Genomic DNA, 17057 nt, shown 5'->3' on the forward strand with positions numbered 1-17057 from the left:
GCCGTTCATTAATCACTGGGAATTGAGATGGTAAATTTTCGTTATCTGGACACCCGGCGATTTTGAAAAAATTTTTGACTGTACTTACGTATTTTGATGCGTAGATTACGAATTCGAAAGAAAAAAGCGGCGCTCTCCCTTATTTAAAAAGTTATGGCCCTTCAAAGTTCAGAAAAGGGCAACTTTTCAGCCTTCTTTTTCACTAAAAAAAACTATTTAAAAACACAAGCATTTATTCACTAGGTCACCTTTACACCTTATTCCTCCTTCTTTAACACTTTTCACTTCAATAATCAACATTTTTCTTATAAAAATATTAAAAAATGTACGGAGCTGCTTTTTGGTTACATATCACTGTATTTTACGTTTTTAAGGTTAATGATATGGTTGGTACGACTGATGCAGTCCATATTCCTGAAGTAAAGTTTTTCATAAGAAAAATGTTGATTATTGAAGTAAAAAGTGTTAAAGAAGGAGGAATAAGGTGTAAAGGTGACCTAGTGAATAAATGCTTGTGTTTTTAAATAGTTTTTTTTAGTGAAAAAGAAGGCTGAAAAGTTGCCCTTTTCTGAACTTTGAAGGGCCGTAACTTTTTAAATAAGGGAGAGCGCCGCTTTTTTCTTTCGGATTCGTAATCTACGCATCAAAATACGTAAGTACAGTCAAAAATTTTTTCAAAATCGCCGGGTGTCCACATAACGAAAATTTACCATTGAGATAAGTGCCTTTCAGGTGAAACTATTTTCTTGGCCTCCAAAAAAATGAAGGAAGTGTCATTCGATTCGTAATAGCGTGTAGATGATTTTTGAAAAAAACCAAGTGCCGCTTGCATAAATTATAAAAAATTAACTAAAGAAAATTAGTATGGTTTTTTGCAAATATTTCAAAAACTATTTGACATTTTTAAAATTTGAAAAAAAATTCAAAAAGAGAACATTTTCCAAATAAAGTCCTGCCTCCCGGAACTGTTGGACTGATATTTATAATTTTCCCAAAGGGTTGAAAATACGTACTAAAACGGGTACTCTGGTTTCCCCATGACATACCCACTTTGGACCTTTAATGAAAAATTATTTATTAAATATCAAAGTAAGGAATTCAAGAAATTCTGGCACCTACTGGATACACGAATGAATTATAATCTGCGGTCAAAAAATTTTCACCGTGATTTTACAATTAACAATGCATTAGTTAATTATTATTTTTTTCTACTTGAACCGGAACATTGCAAGTGCGATACTTGATAAAAAAACAATAATGAGTTTGTTTTCTTTTGAGCTATTTTTGAGAGGTCTCAGAATAGATTCCTGTTGGAAAAATAAAAAAATGTCATTTTTCAATTTGTTGACAATTAACTTAGGTTTGGAATAAAAAACTTCAATAATCATGGAAATAATTTTATTTTAATATTGCTAACGATTCGTTTTTTCTTATGATCCGAAGCTACCTAAAAATGATTTTTTCGAATGTTTATCTGCTTCTGTTTGAATAATTGTTATAAACAAATGCGTTGTTCATAGGATAATTTTTTAAAAATTCTTGGAAACATATTACTTCAAACAAATCAAGATTTAAAAAAAATTCTTTCTTAAAAAATGTTTTCATTGCTTATTCATTGCAACTGATTTGTTGATTAACATTTTTTATAAACCTGATATTTTGAGGAACCATAATTCATAAATAATTTATCTTGCTCTTTGATAATTAAAAATTTTTTTTTCATTTTAATTTTGATTCTTTATTTAATAAACAAATTGTTATAAACAATTGCATTTTTTCTATATGTTTTTTCTCTTTCTACACAATGTTACAAAAACAACCATGTAGGTATTATTTTTTGAGAAAAAAAATAATTCAATATCGAATTCTAAATATTCTGTTCACCTTCACTCCACCATTTTATATTTAAAGGGGGTCACTTATAAACTAATTGAGATACGATGAAAAAACCTAGGACTCATTCATTCTGTAATAATTAAAGAACAAATTTAGCCCAAAATTCAAACTCTTACCCAATTACATATTTATAAGTTATAATTAGTTTCAACATGAAAAAACCTAGTGAGAATAAAGTAGAACAGAATTTTTGAAATTCGATATAATATATAAATAATTTTTTTCTCAAGAAATAATACATGGTTGTTTTTGTTACATTGTTTAGAAAGAGAAAAAATATAGAAAAAATAATTGTTATATGAAATTGTTTATTTAATAAACAATGAAAATTTAAATGATAACAAATGTTTATTTACTTATCAGTGAGCAAGATAAAGTTTGATGTTTCAATTTTCATTACAATTATAGTGTTCGTTTCGGATGTTATTATTGCCATCATTTCTTTTTCTGCTCATCAAAACAAAAGGAGCCATGGAAAAATATGAATAAGTACCTAAGATAAAAAAACTCTTGAAAAACTCTACGGTATATAGGGAGACGTAAAAGTTGCTATTGTGTTGTCATTAAACCAGGCCAACCAATTTCAAGGGCCGTAATTTAAAAGGGAGTAATTCACACAATTATAATCGAATATTACCGAAACATCCTAAAATATAAAATTTAATTTAATTTCTCAGTATGAAGTGAATGTCGACGATACAAAAACTACAACAAAAAATTCAGGTTCGTATTCAAAAATTCAAAGATGGGGGTGGTCCAAGTCAGATGACACCCTGTATAAAAGATTCCATGACATATTCTGATAGCCCACACCAAGTGCCAATAGCAAAATTTGGACAGATTTTCAATATATCTGCGAATAAAAAAAATATAGGCAAAAGAATTATTTGGGATAAGTATAAGTAGTATTCATAAGTATTTTCAATATATATATATATATATATATATATATATATATATATATATATATATATATATATATATATATACAGGCTGATTCACGGTGGATGGCACATTAGACTTTTCTGGTGAACCAGACAACGGATCACTTTGAAAATTTAATGGAGGGCATATTCGGACATTCTCTAGCCAACTAAAATATTTTCGACAATGCGGTGTTGCCGCTTCTATTAGAAAGCAGTAGCAACTTTGATTTTTCAAACGGAACACTCTGTATATAATATTATTTTTGGAATCTCCAACAATTGCCCGACAACTTTTCTTGATATTTCCCTATACCTATCTGTTACCGTTTTCGAAATAAAAATTAATTTCAATTTTTTTCTTCGAAAATCATGATTTCTAAAAATGCCGATATCTTTTAGTTAAGAAGTACTAGGATATCGAAATTTGGTTTGGAGTTAGGTGATACTTGGACACTTCCCACACGTCAGCCTAATCTCCGTTACTTCAATACAGGGTGGTAAAAAAATACAGTTTTTTCGTTTGCTTGAAAAAGTTGCTGAAATTTGATTATTTTAAATGGAACACCCTGTATATTATTGAAAATTCGGAAAGCTGCTGAAATTTGCTTTCTTTCTATGTATATCATACATATACCTAACTAGTCAAGTTTCGGACTTATGAACATTTATTTGTGAAAATGTCCCTTCAGAATGGTATTTCCATTCGGTATTTGGTAAACAGGCCATGATTACTATTTGACAGTAGCGTTGTGACATTCTCCTAATAATATCGACATTTTCGTCACTTCAGAAGTTGCAAATACCTTCAAAACGATGAAACAAAACTATTCAAACGAAGTTCTTATGAATTTTTTTATTATTTTTGGACAGTGTGACAAAATTATCAGCAGAACATGTAGAAAGTTCAATGAAATGTATCCGAATCTACCGCCAATGAACCTCAAGAAATTTATACGAATTCAGAACAATTTCAATGCATTTGGATCAACTTTCTGTTGGCTAGAGAATGTCCGAATATGCCCTCCATTAAATTTTCAAAGTGATCCGTTGTCTGGTTCACCAGAAACGTCTAATGTGCCATCCACCGTGAATCAGCCTGTATACACCTTAAGCATCAAGTCTTGAACAGTTCCATCGAATTTTCGAAAATAATTTACAGGGTGGTCGAAATTTCCACCTATAACATAACATTGAGAAAACTGATTAAACACGATTTTTTCAAATGGAAACCATACACTATTCTATTATTTTTGGATACTACGAAAATAAGGATATCAAATTCATTAAGAATGTCCTATACCTAAAATACACCCCTGACCAAGAAAGCTTTGAAAACAAATGAGGTTACAACAAATATGTCAAAATTTTTCATAGTTTTCTATTTATGTGCAAAATGTCTCGTTTGGGGTATTCTATGAAGATTACCTGAATTTAATAATCATTTATGGCGAATGCAATAAGATAATGGGACAGACCCAATAAAAATATTCTGAGAAGACTTCTAAGAAACTGCCGTGATTTCGGATCTTTTTCGTCTGTCATCAACAAAAAAAACCACTCGTAAACAATGAGGACATCGAAATTGTAGTTTTGGCCTACTTCACAGCCTATTCAGAAAAGTCGTTGAAAGACGCAGGAAAATCACTTAGAATTTCATGTTCGTCAATAAACCGGATTTTAATCAAACATAAGTGGCAAGATACAGAAAGACCCTGAGTTCATGATATGAATAGATGAAGCCAAATTTGCCCAGAATGGTATGTACAACCGCCATATGTAATTAGTCATTTTTGGGCAGCGGAAAATCCAGAGCAAAGGAAGACCGAATTTTATATGTATATCTATGAAGAGAATTTGACTAGCGATAGATATTCGCATATAATTAGGAATGTGGTTGGTGAATCCATAAGGCATGTTTCTGAACAATACCGTTTATAGTTATGATATCAGAAATGATGGAACCCCTGCACATAGTACTGATACCGTTGCTGGGTTGTTGAATGGGATGTTCGAAGATCAGAGGCTTTGCTATAATATGAAAATGTTTATGCGGATCCTGTGAGTGATGTAGAAAACATGAAACGAAGGGTTCTGAGAGCTTTCAATAATTTGATTCCTGACTCCATACAGAAAGCTACACATAGTGGTATGCAAAAAAGAATATATTCTTGTTTAGAACAAAAAGGCAATGTCTTTGAACACCTGTTGAAATGAACCACAATATTATTTGAATTTAAAGAAATTAAGTTAAACTCTAAAATTAAAGTAAAATCTAACCTTAAAAAAATAAAAAATAACAAAATAAAATTACTTTATTCGATATCAATAAACAAATATATAATTATTCATCTCTCTGATAGTATTTTATTTCAATCCATCCATTTTCATGTTGAGTTACTTTTTACCAAAGACATAGTTAATATTAGTTCATTATTTGTTTTCAAAGCTTTCTTGGTTTGGTATTACGGTCTTATCAACTGACTAAGTCTCCGATATCGACTGCACTAGCTTCTTTCTGTCTATTGTGAAAGCGTATACATTTTGTTTTATTTGTATTTAGATGCAGTGAGTTGGCTCTAAAACACTGAGCCATATCAAAGGACATTTTTTTACATTTCTGACGTATACAATATTCATCTCTATCTGATACAATAACTGATGTATCATCAGCGTAAACAATGATTGAGCTATCACATATCTTCACAATATCGTTGATATAAAGTATAAATAAGGTAGGTCCTAGGACCGAACCCTGAGGAACACCTACTTCAGAATAATCATTGCACGATGACATATGGTTACCAATAGTGACACGATTATTACGTTTACTCAAAAAACTTTTTATCCATTCATGAGTGACACCTCGGATACCGTATCGAGACAGTTTATTCAATAAGATTGTATGACTGATGCAATCGAACGCCCTGCTTAGGTCGCAAAATACCCCAATACTCACTCGCATCAATGCATTTAATGACTTCAAGAACATATGAGTGTATTGCAGTTGTGGTCGATTTATTTTGCACAAAACTATGTTGATCCGCAGTAATGATATTGAAATGCTTGAGGTAAGGTAACAATCTCTCCAAGAATGATAATTCAAATATTTTGGAAAAGATGGAGGGTACCGTAATTGGTCGATAGTTACTTATTAGGGAGGAATCACCTTTTTTATATACAGGTGTAATTTTACCAGTTTTCAAAGCTTGCCGGAATGTTCCATTTGCAAATGATAAATTTATGAGATAGACTAGTGGTGTCGTAATATGTTTGAGAACACGTTTAACGATCACATGGGGTATTTCATCCGATCCAGAGGAAAATTTATTTTTCAGTTTTCTGTTGAGCATGACAAATAGTTCATATTCATTAAACGGAAGGAGGAGAAAAGGACTAGACTGTATTTCAATATTATTCAAATATTGATTAGCTATATCTTCAACAAGCGATTCAATTTGTGAAATTAATTTCAGTGATTCTTCTTTGAAAAAATTGCTGAATATCTCAGAGATTTCCTCAGGAGACTCGAATATTTCATTTTCATATTTTATGGAGGAGATTGATTGCTTGCGCGATTTATTAGTTAATTCATTCACTACACTCCATGCTGCCTTAGTAGGGTTGTCTGAATTATTTATTTTATGCTGAAAGTAATGTTTTTTTGAGTTATGTACTAAGATTTCGTGCTTTTTATTTTCTGCTTTGTAGAAATCATTCAAGAGAGGATGTTGGCTTTAAAGCATAAACATGTCCTTTAATCGTATGCTGGACCTTTTAATATCGAGAGTAACCCATTTGCAGTTGGGCTGCTTCGTACGGTGATGTTTATATTATTTAACTTTAGGGAAATGTTTATCAAAATAGAACAGGAAAATTTCTAAAAAATATTGAAAGACACCATCCATATTTTCCATGGTGAAAAGAGACTCCCAATTTTCATTACAGATATCAAATTCAAATGAAGTTATTGTATTCTAGGAAAAATTTCGCTTAAATGTGCTGATTGATCTTGGCTCGTCAACCGGAAGTCCGGGGTCAAATAGGATGGAACGATGGTCAGAAAAATGATTATCGAAAACAGAGCATACCCCATTATCATAATTGTTGCTGAATATATGATCAATTGATGAGGCTCTACCTCCAGATGATATTCTGGTTGGCCACTTAACAAGTGACAATACCTGATATAAAGTTGTTAAATTGATGAAATATAATTAAAAACTGATAATGTGTACTATTCATTAGTGAATACAATATTATTAATAACCATTTGCATATATATACTATAATATTTTTATTTAACAAAGCAAGCAAGAGATGATCCTGTTAAAAGGTAAGACTCCGTTAGTTCTTACCTAGCACAAGTTTCAACTTTTGAGAGTTTTCGTTCGTAGGGGGGCGAGAGCTGGTTAACGGAAAAACATATTTCAACAGACAGATTTATCATCGAAACAGCTATCGAAGAATCCAAAGATGAGCGGACTCCCGTCATCATTGGAGAAGATAGATTTGCTCGTTATTTCAACTGAGCGCACTCAGCTACTTCAAGAAGAAATTTTACTGAAAAAAGTTGGAAAGGGCAATGTCAAAGAACAAATCTATCCGTCAAAAGCTTTTGACAAAAATCCCCTTACCAAAAAACATACCTATATTATTTTTACATGCATTCAGTGGTTGTGACACAACTTCTGCGCTGTGTAAAAAAGAAAAAACAACTTTCATCAATCTCTAGGAAAACTTGCCAATTTCGACCAACGAGCTCCAGTTTTTCTGCAAGAAGATTGCCCTGTTCATCAAATTTACGAAAATAGATTAGGCATCTTACTAGCGATGTATAATGCTCCTAAATCTCAGGACATTATCGATCATCTTCGATATACTCATTTCGTAAAATCAACAAAGGTTCATAAATGCTTAAGGCACCATTTGGAACATCAATAGTGGATGGATGCTGCAAAATCAACTCCTGGAGCCAATAACAAAAATATTACCACCAGTTCCTGAGAAATTACTCAACACACCATTGTGTAATCGTGAGAATGGATATGGTGTAGGTACTCTCGCCTCAATGTTGTTACATCACAAAGTGACTCTGAGGAAAAGAGTGCATTTGACTCAAAAATTCTGGGAAGTCTGGAAACAACGATGATGATGACGATGAAACAGAAATTTTGAAATGCCCGGAAGATGATACCATGAAGAAGGAGAAGAAAATTAATACTTTAGCCCTTCAAAAATCATTCAATTCAATTCAATCAATTTTATTTTCAATTCTATATAACAAGATACTACATAAACAAACATTATTATAACAGTTATCTTTTATTTTCCCAAGGGTTCTCCTAAGCACTCGAGGCGCTTGTTTTGTGCATCCCCTTGGAATAATTTAGGATTTTCATTAGGTAAATAAAATGAATGGTAATTATATTAAACATATTAATATACAGATATCAAAGAAAATATACATTCTATCTAGTTAAATTCTTGTGGGAAATGATAAAATTCAATCAATGAATAATTCTTTTTCCTTTGGGAATATATTTTTTTAATTTTACCTTATTTTCTCTTTCTTCTCTAATTTATGATTCATTAAATGGTTCATTTTTTTTCTCTAATCTTACATTTCACTCTTCGAAGCGGTTGATGTGGCAAGGATCCATGTCTTTATTCATATTTATGTGGTTCGTTCATATAAACTTATATACATACACAAATTACACACGTACAAACATATAATATGTCAATCTTCATCCATATACACAACGGACTTTTAATCAACCATATATATTTTTTATAGTAACTTCACTAGTGATAGATAGTTAAGGTTGATGAATTGTTTTATACCAGTTTTATATTTGTGAAATGGGAGGTTAAATGAAAGATATACATATATTTTCACTTCATTTCAATCCAGATTATAAGAATTATATAGATATACTGTATCCAGATAGAATTACGATATATTTACTCCTTTTACTGTTTCTTGAAATTTTTTTAAGGACAAAACACAAGCCCTACAGCGCTCTAAGAGTGGTGCTAGTGCAAAAGTAGGTATTCACATTGGATTTGAATCGCTGGAGATTAAATCCATTTGGAAAAACGTTATCAGGAAGTTCATTACACATAAATGCCAAATGTCCCAAGTCACTTGAACACTTCTCGTGAAAGTATCTATAGAAAAGAGACAAATATCCAACCTTTCTTCGATGTTATATTTAGACTATCAAGGTTGCAAGTGATGTTCGCGTCTCCAATCAGGCGGATGGCTCTTTTCAGGATGGAATCCAGCAGCTTCAGGGTATGTTTAGGGGCGGAGCTCCATTTATACATAAGAACAATACTCCAAAGAACGTCTGATCTGAGCTTTATAAAGCATCAAAAGCTACTGAGGTGTGTACAGTTTTCAGGTTCGGAACAGTATTCCAAGCTTTTAAGAAACGGCTTTTGCAATTCCAGCGACATGAGAACGTATTGTGTGTGAATAGACAGTCCTCGTTTATTAATAATAATAATAATAATAATAATAATAATAAAAATATTTATTTCAAAAATATGCAGACAACATAGAATGAAATAATGTCAACAAAAAAAAAAGAAAAAGACTACATATACCCATAAATATATACATTTCTATAATTCGGTTTGGTCCAAATAGTCACTAACACTATATGGTTCTAAATCTGTTAAATATTTTTTTATTTCTTTCTTAGATTTCTTTATGCTCCTCAAATATTTCATTCGATTGGGCAATTTATTGTACAGCTTCATTGACATATAATGAGGAGTTTTTTCTGTTGTGGTTAACTTATGTATAGGGAGCACGAAATCATTTCTACTTGTTCCATAGTAATGTTGATTAATATTGTTAAAGAACAGATGCCTATTTTTTAATACATATTAAGCATTCATAAATATAAAGAGCATATATCGTCATTATCCCGTTATTCTTGAAGACATATCTACATGATTGATTATACTACAAATTACTCATCATTCTGATTGCTCTTTTCTGAGTTACAAATATTTTATTTATATTACTATTGCTTTCCCAAAATATGATTCCATATCTAGCTACAGACTCAAAATTGGAAAAATATAAAATGTTTAGCGATTCTTTGCCGAGATATTTGTGAACTACCCTTAGGCCATACGAAATTTTGCTCAATTTGTTAGATGAATTATCATTTTCCATTTCAAGAATTCATCAATATGAAGTCCTAGAAATTTGGTGTCTTCTGTATATTTTATAGTAAAGTTTTCAATATTCAAATTTTGAGGTCGTTCTATCTGTAATTGATTAGTTCAAAATAGTATAAGATTACTTTTAGATTCATTCAAAATTAACCTATTCCTAGTAAACCATTCTTTTATATCATTAAACATTTCCATACGTGTTTTTACTACTTCAGGGTATGTTTCACGGCCTATTAATAAATTAGTGTCATCAGCAAAGACTGTAATTGAATTATGTGTGTTTGAATGATAACATAAATCGTTTATGTAGATGATAAATAACAAGGGACCCGCAATGCTTCCTTGGGGTATTCCTACTTTCACTGTCGCATTCTCAGATTTGTATGTTCGACCGTGTTTGTTAATAGTTACTATTTGTTGGAGATCTGTTAGGAAAGATTCAATCCATTTCAGTGAGTTTCCTCTTATAGCATATAGTTCTAGTTTTTTTGTAAGTATCTCGTGATTTATGCAGTCAAATACCTTTGACAGATCTAAGAACATACCAAGTGCTAAATATTTTCTTTCCATCAAGTTTGTTATATTTTGAGTAAATTGAAATATTGTACTGTTTGTTGATCTCTCTCGTGTTGGTTACTGCTAATTATAGTACATTTATATAGAAAATTTGTAATGTTATTACACATAGCTAGCTCAAATAATTTTGCAAAACTTGGTAGAATATCTACAGGTGGATGGTTCAGAATCCCCCTTTTGATAAATAGGTTTCATTAGATATAGTTTCACTCTTGAAGGGAAGACGCCAAATTTCATGGAGATATTTATGATATATGATATAATTTCACATATGCTTAGTATACTTCTTTTCATCAAAGAAGTGGGAATTCCATCGTACCCACTAGAGTGTTTATTTTAACTTTATGTAATAGTTCTATTACCTCTTGAGGAGATATTGGCTTTGAGCCTAATAGGCGAAAAATTAACATAAAAATGCCATTATTTTCGCCAAGAACTAAATGGTGTGATTCCCGACACAAACTTCAGTGAGTATAATTGTTTGCAACCTGCAGTTACAACAATACTAAAACATAACCGAGGAAACAGTAGTAGGTACGGTTGATTAACCAAAATAATTGGAATCGAAATGGGTAGTGGAAATGGTGAGGAGAAAACACATAATGAACTGTTTGAATTACTTCAAACATTAATTCCAAACAATGCGGCTGAAAAAAAAGAAATGAAGAACTTTATTACCAGTGAAATTCAAAACCTGAAAAAAGATTTTTTTGATGAAATAAAAACACTGAAAGTAGAAAATTTCCAACTGAAATCGCAAAATGAAAAACTAAACATGAGATTGAAAAGCGCCGAGCGCAACTTGAAAAAATTTAATCTTGTAATCTACGGATTGACAGATGAAAAGAACGAAATAGAGGTCATCAATACTTTCCTGAGAATTACTAATGATACTATAAATATTAAATGCGACTTTACTGATATCAGGGATACCTTACCTACAGAATTGGGAAACAAGCAAGAGGAAAAAATCTTCCTTTCGTAGTAGAATGTGAATGAAGATAGAAATACTAGCCAAGGCTAAAATGCTGAAAAACACAGGAGCATTCATTTCAAATGGCTATGAGGACTATGAAAAGAGAAAAACATTATTATACTCACCTGAAAATAGCGCCGGAGAACAATTATAAAGCAGTCACCAAGAAAAATAGTTTGTATGTGAATGACACAATTTACCTATGAAGAATGGAAGAAAATTGAAATTTTTTTTGATTACTTTGAAAGAAACGAAAATACAGAAGGGAATGATGTCCCCAAAGTTGTCGAGGAACAGTCATCAGCAGATAGTGGAGAAAAAAAGAAAGTAACACGTCAGTCGGAGGTAGAAGGCAAACGGCGCACAAGATCAACTAGTAAGAGACACTAAATTATACTGATGGGAATTAAATTATATACCTATACTTCTTTACAGTATATGACAATTATATTTTGTTTATTATCGCCTCCTGTAATCAAATTCACATAATTACCTGCACATATAGTGCTTACTCGTGCTGTCAAACTATTTTTGGTGTTGTTATTTGTATGTGTAAATATAAGGTATATTATCCATACTAAACAAACCAGGATTTATCAGTCTATCAGTCTTTCAAAAATATGCTTTATTCTGCCCAAATATATTTTCTAATCATTCTTTCGATTACTCACGTTTACATAAGAATCTAAACAAAAGAAACGTATGTCGTATGTATGACTCAACCCTAAATGACTAATCAACTGGAGTAGAATAAAACATACAGGATCTTCCGTTGTTCTGAATAATAACAGCTTGAATAACAACAAAAATGATAATGTATAATGTAATGTAATGTATACCCAATCACTAATCAAGTAATTTCGTTACATTCGGCCACCCTGATACTTAGCCGTCCTCGGCTTGTTTTCATGTAGTTTACGTCCTCCTGGAAAAATAAAAGACAAAAGTAGTTGTAGCAACAACAGATCATTATAATGGGTAATTCTGATGATTCTCAACAGATTTCATTTTATCTCCTAATTAATTTTTTTATGCTCTTCAGAGCTCTTCTGCCACTTACTTCCATGTTTTTATGCTTTCAAGCGCATTTAAATGATTATTTTATTTTATGCTCTTCAGAGCTCTACGTATCTCTTTGTTCTTCGTGTTAACCTTCAAGTAAGTCTAACAGTTCATCAGTATTGTTCATCTCACTGTCAGACTCGCTGTCATCACTCCTCCTTTATACTTCTTCAGTTGATCAACTGGTACTGTTGCTGTGTATTTCTTATACCGTTTCATGCCCTTTAAAGAAGTTATCTTATATCGATCATTCTCCTTTACTTTAGATATTCTATAGGGCCCACCAAATTTGACACCTCTGTTTTTCTCGAGACTTCTTTCTGAGAAGTTTCGCTGTTCCACAGTACCAGATCACCAACCGATAAATTCGGTGCTTGCTTTCTTTTTTCATTTTCTTTGCTTGTCTGTCCATTTTCGTTTTGGCTATTACTCTGTCACGATCTCTATCTGTTGCAATATTATTGTCTTGATCTAAGTCCACATGTCTTGCTTGATCAAAACCAAATATAAGTTTATGAGGTGTGAATCCTGTGCTAGTATTAGCAGTATTGTTTATGCCCCATACTGCATCCGGAAGCACAGAATACCACTCGCATTCGTCACTTATACTAGTGTTAATTGCCGATTTTAATGTTAAGTTATATCTTTCGACCTGGCCATTTGACCTAGGTGATGCAACACTGTTTAAAACGTGTTTGAATTGATATTTGATAGAGAAATCTTTAAAATTTTTACTCGTAAAAGCTTCACCACGATCAGATATAATTCTTTTGGGTACCTACCGCAAACATGCTAAAAAGATCTTGCAAAATATGTATCACTTGTTTTGATTTAGTAGTTTTTGTTGGCCTGGCAAATAAAAATTTAGAAAAAGAGTCAACGATCATAAATATGTAACAGTATCCGCCAACACTCTTGACATATGGACCCAAATGGTTAACATGCCAGGTGTGCAGGGGCTTTGAGGGCTTATCGATAGGATACAAGAAACCGTGTTTCTTACCATATTGGTCTTTTTGTACGAACATTCAATACATGAATACACATATTTTCTTATAAAACGAGTCATACCCTTAAACCAAAATTTACTCTTTATTAAAGAATCATATTTGCGGTATCCAATGTGATCAATTTCATTGTGATATTTTTGTAAAATATTAAATCTTGCAAATTTAGGTATAACTAATTTATCCTTGTCGGCGGTTTTCCTGTATTTTACTGTCTTTAATAATATATGTATTTTTTAATAATTCTATATCGCAATGTTTTGTTTGAGTTTGTCAAAAATTGCTTTCAAGGTATGATCTTGGAGTTGAATGCACAATATCCAGTCATCAAAACTATTAATTTTTGAAACAGTATACGAGGGTGGATTTCTGCTTAGGGCATCTACATGTTTCATTTTGTCCCCCGGTCTGTGTTTGATTTCAAAATCAAAATCTTGAATTGCAAGCCACCATCTTCCAACGCGGGGTACAAGATCACGTTTTGTAAAAGTAGAACGTACAGCAGCACAATCAGTTACAATAACGAAATGTATTCCCATTAAATAAACACGAAATCTCTTAATTGATTCCACAATTGCAAGGGTCTCTAGTTCGTAAGAGTGATAGACTGTCTCATCCTTAGAAGTCATTCGACTGTAGTACATCACTGGTTGGGAATGCCCCTTATGTTTTTGTAATAAAATGCCGGCTATTCCTTTACTACTGGCGTTCTAGCAAATGGAGACCTTCTTCGATTGTTTTTGAAGAAATGAGAATATCCAAATATATAGTAATATTTTCGTGACGCAGTTCGGAAATTAAATCATTCAAAAATATTTGAAATCTCGCTGGAGCACTTGAAAGCCCAAAGGGCATTCGTAAAAACTCGAATTGTCCGTCCTGCGTTACGAAAGCTGTTTTATCTATGGATCTAGAAGCAACAGGTATTTGGTAGTAGCCTTGAGTCATATTAAGACTACAAAAATATTGTGTTCCTTCAAGAAGCCCGATTTGTTCCTCTATTTGAGGTAGTGGATATCTGTCCTTTCGTGTAATAGAATTCAATTTTTTGAAATCTATACGCAATCTGTGATCACCATTTTTCTTTTTCACTAAAATAGCGGGATTCGAATAGTTTGAATGAGATTTTTGTGATCCCATTTTCTAACATCTCTTTGATCTGACTACGAATTATAGCTTTCTCTTTTTCAGAGTATCTATACGGTTTATGGAAAATAGGTTCACATCTTTCTAAATTTATTTCGAATTCTATCAAATTAGTTACACCTAATTCGGATATACCCTTAGCGAAACAGTCTTGGAACACATTCAAAATATTATAAAACTGTTATCGATATGGTTCCTTTAAAGCTTCTAGATTAACTTCGACCCCACCCAAATTAATAGGCCACATCTGTTTGATGTGCAAAAAATTCACTTCCACAGCCCTTGTCAAAACTCTACCCTTATGCCAAACAAGTGTTTTAGGCCCTGTATTGATAACGCTAAAAGCATTGTCAGTTTCGAACTAAAAACAAGATGGAATTGAATAATGTTCGGAAAAATCATATGTTTTCGACAGTACTAGCAAACATTTGTTTCTTTTCGGGCCTATAGGTACTAAAGAGGTACAGTGGGGTCAATTGTGACATCCTCGTCTAACATTAATTAAGAAGTGTTTCCATGACTCATTTTGCCAATATATATTTTGTTGCCTTGGATCTGCATTATTTATATCTTTAATAGGTTGACCTATTATTATGTCAATGTCGTCTATTTCGGCCTCAACAAAATGAATGACAGATTCTATTGAGAAATTTTTGAAGTTAAAATTTACTGTGCACATTCCCTTGGAGAATATTATGCTGTTTCCGAAACCTTGAACCACAATTCGAGATGTTCCCAAACATCTATTCAGTTTTTTAATCAATGAAACATTCGCTACATTTATTTGGCTTCCGGTGTCCAAATATCATCTACAGCTAATATTATTTTAAGTCAACATTCACAATGTAACTATTAATTGGTACTTGCCTTTGTAATAGTCGTACTTTAGCAGGATTCAAATGCCAACATTCCTCCTTCACGTGACCTTTTCGGTTGCAGTGAGTACACTCCTTCAATTTGGGTTTGACACCACAGTCGTTATTCCCCTGATCTCCAGTTTTTATTGACGGTCCAGGTGATCCGGCGTTGGCATCTCTGAAGAAACAGTTCCTTGCGATATGGCCACCTTTTTTACAAATGGAACGTATAATTGAAATGTATTTTGTAGGTTTTTCACGTTTTTGTGGCTCAGATGTACCAGTGTCCAGTTTGCACAAAAATCCTTGAAAGAGTTCTTCGGGTGTTTTGTTTTGAAGCTTGCAGAGTTTGCGGTTCCTTGATACTCTTGTGGAAGTCCATCTATTATGTAGGAAGTCGCGTTCAGATCCGATATATCACATTTCCCTATCAGAATACATTTGGAATAATAGTAATGTAGCATCGTTTCAGTTTTCTGTTTTTTTCTATCCAACATCTGCTTCAAATTATCGACGAAGTTCTCATGCGATGGAAAAGCAGCTTTCTACTCTTCCCACGACTTATTGTAATCCCTAAGACCATTATACCATAGTTTGGCAATTCCAAAAAGCTTGGATTGCATAAAAAATGATTTTGTAGCATCGTCCCAGTGATGAATTGTGGCGAGTTGTTCGATTTTATTGAACCAATTTCTTAAATTCACATCCCCGACTTCAGGGTCAAAAGTAGGTATAATATCGCTTTTTCCACTGATACTACTCGATTTAAGTTGATGCACAGGATCATTTGTAACGCCACTTTTAATTGTGGGCTGCATTTAACTCAAAATTTAACTCACTTTTGCTGTAATTAGTTCCTCTATTCTGCGCTTTTTAGCCGCTTACTAGCTGTGCCTCTAGTCTGCGTGATTTAGCCGTCGTACATCTATCTCTCCATGTAATCGTTGTGGTGGAGGCGACGTCGCTTCGGAGATTCATCACTCCCAATATCATTTTCCATTGCAGTCACACAACACGTGGATTACAAAAAAAATTAAAGAAAATCCCATTTCTGAAATGTAACAGCGGAAAATAAATTAAACGATGTTCACTATTCAAAAGTATGCTTTATTCGGCCCAAATATATTTTCTAATCCTTCTTTCGATTACTCACGTTTACATAAGAATCTAAGCACAAAGAAACAAAGCGTATGTCTGACTCAACCCTAAATGACTAATCAACAGGAGTAGAATAAAATATATAGGATCTTCCGTTGTTCTGAATAATAACAGCTTAAATAACAACAAAAATAGTGACAACAATAATAATGATAATGAATAATGTAATGTAATGTATACCCAATCACCAATTAAGTAATTTCGTTACATATTAACTAGAAAAACTAAATGAAATGGACCCATATATCAAGGAATTTGA

General features: G+C 32.5%; 1 long non-coding RNA gene across 1 annotated transcript; it reads left to right on the top strand.

The window, feature by feature from the left end:
• Positions 1-236: 236 nt before the first annotated feature.
• LOC141487219 (uncharacterized) lies at positions 237-639 on the top strand. Its single transcript, XR_012468270.1, has 2 exons — positions 237-484; positions 539-639. It is a non-coding gene; the product is annotated as an uncharacterized lncRNA (long non-coding RNA).
• Positions 640-17057: the final 16418 nt, after the last annotated feature.

The sequence above is a fragment of the Leptinotarsa decemlineata genome, unplaced genomic scaffold (genome assembly GCF_025532065.1).
Source record: "Leptinotarsa decemlineata unplaced genomic scaffold, Ldec_3_MD MMD2_P_RNA_scaffold_2, whole genome shotgun sequence".
Lineage (NCBI taxonomy): Eukaryota > Metazoa > Arthropoda > Insecta > Coleoptera > Chrysomelidae > Leptinotarsa > Leptinotarsa decemlineata.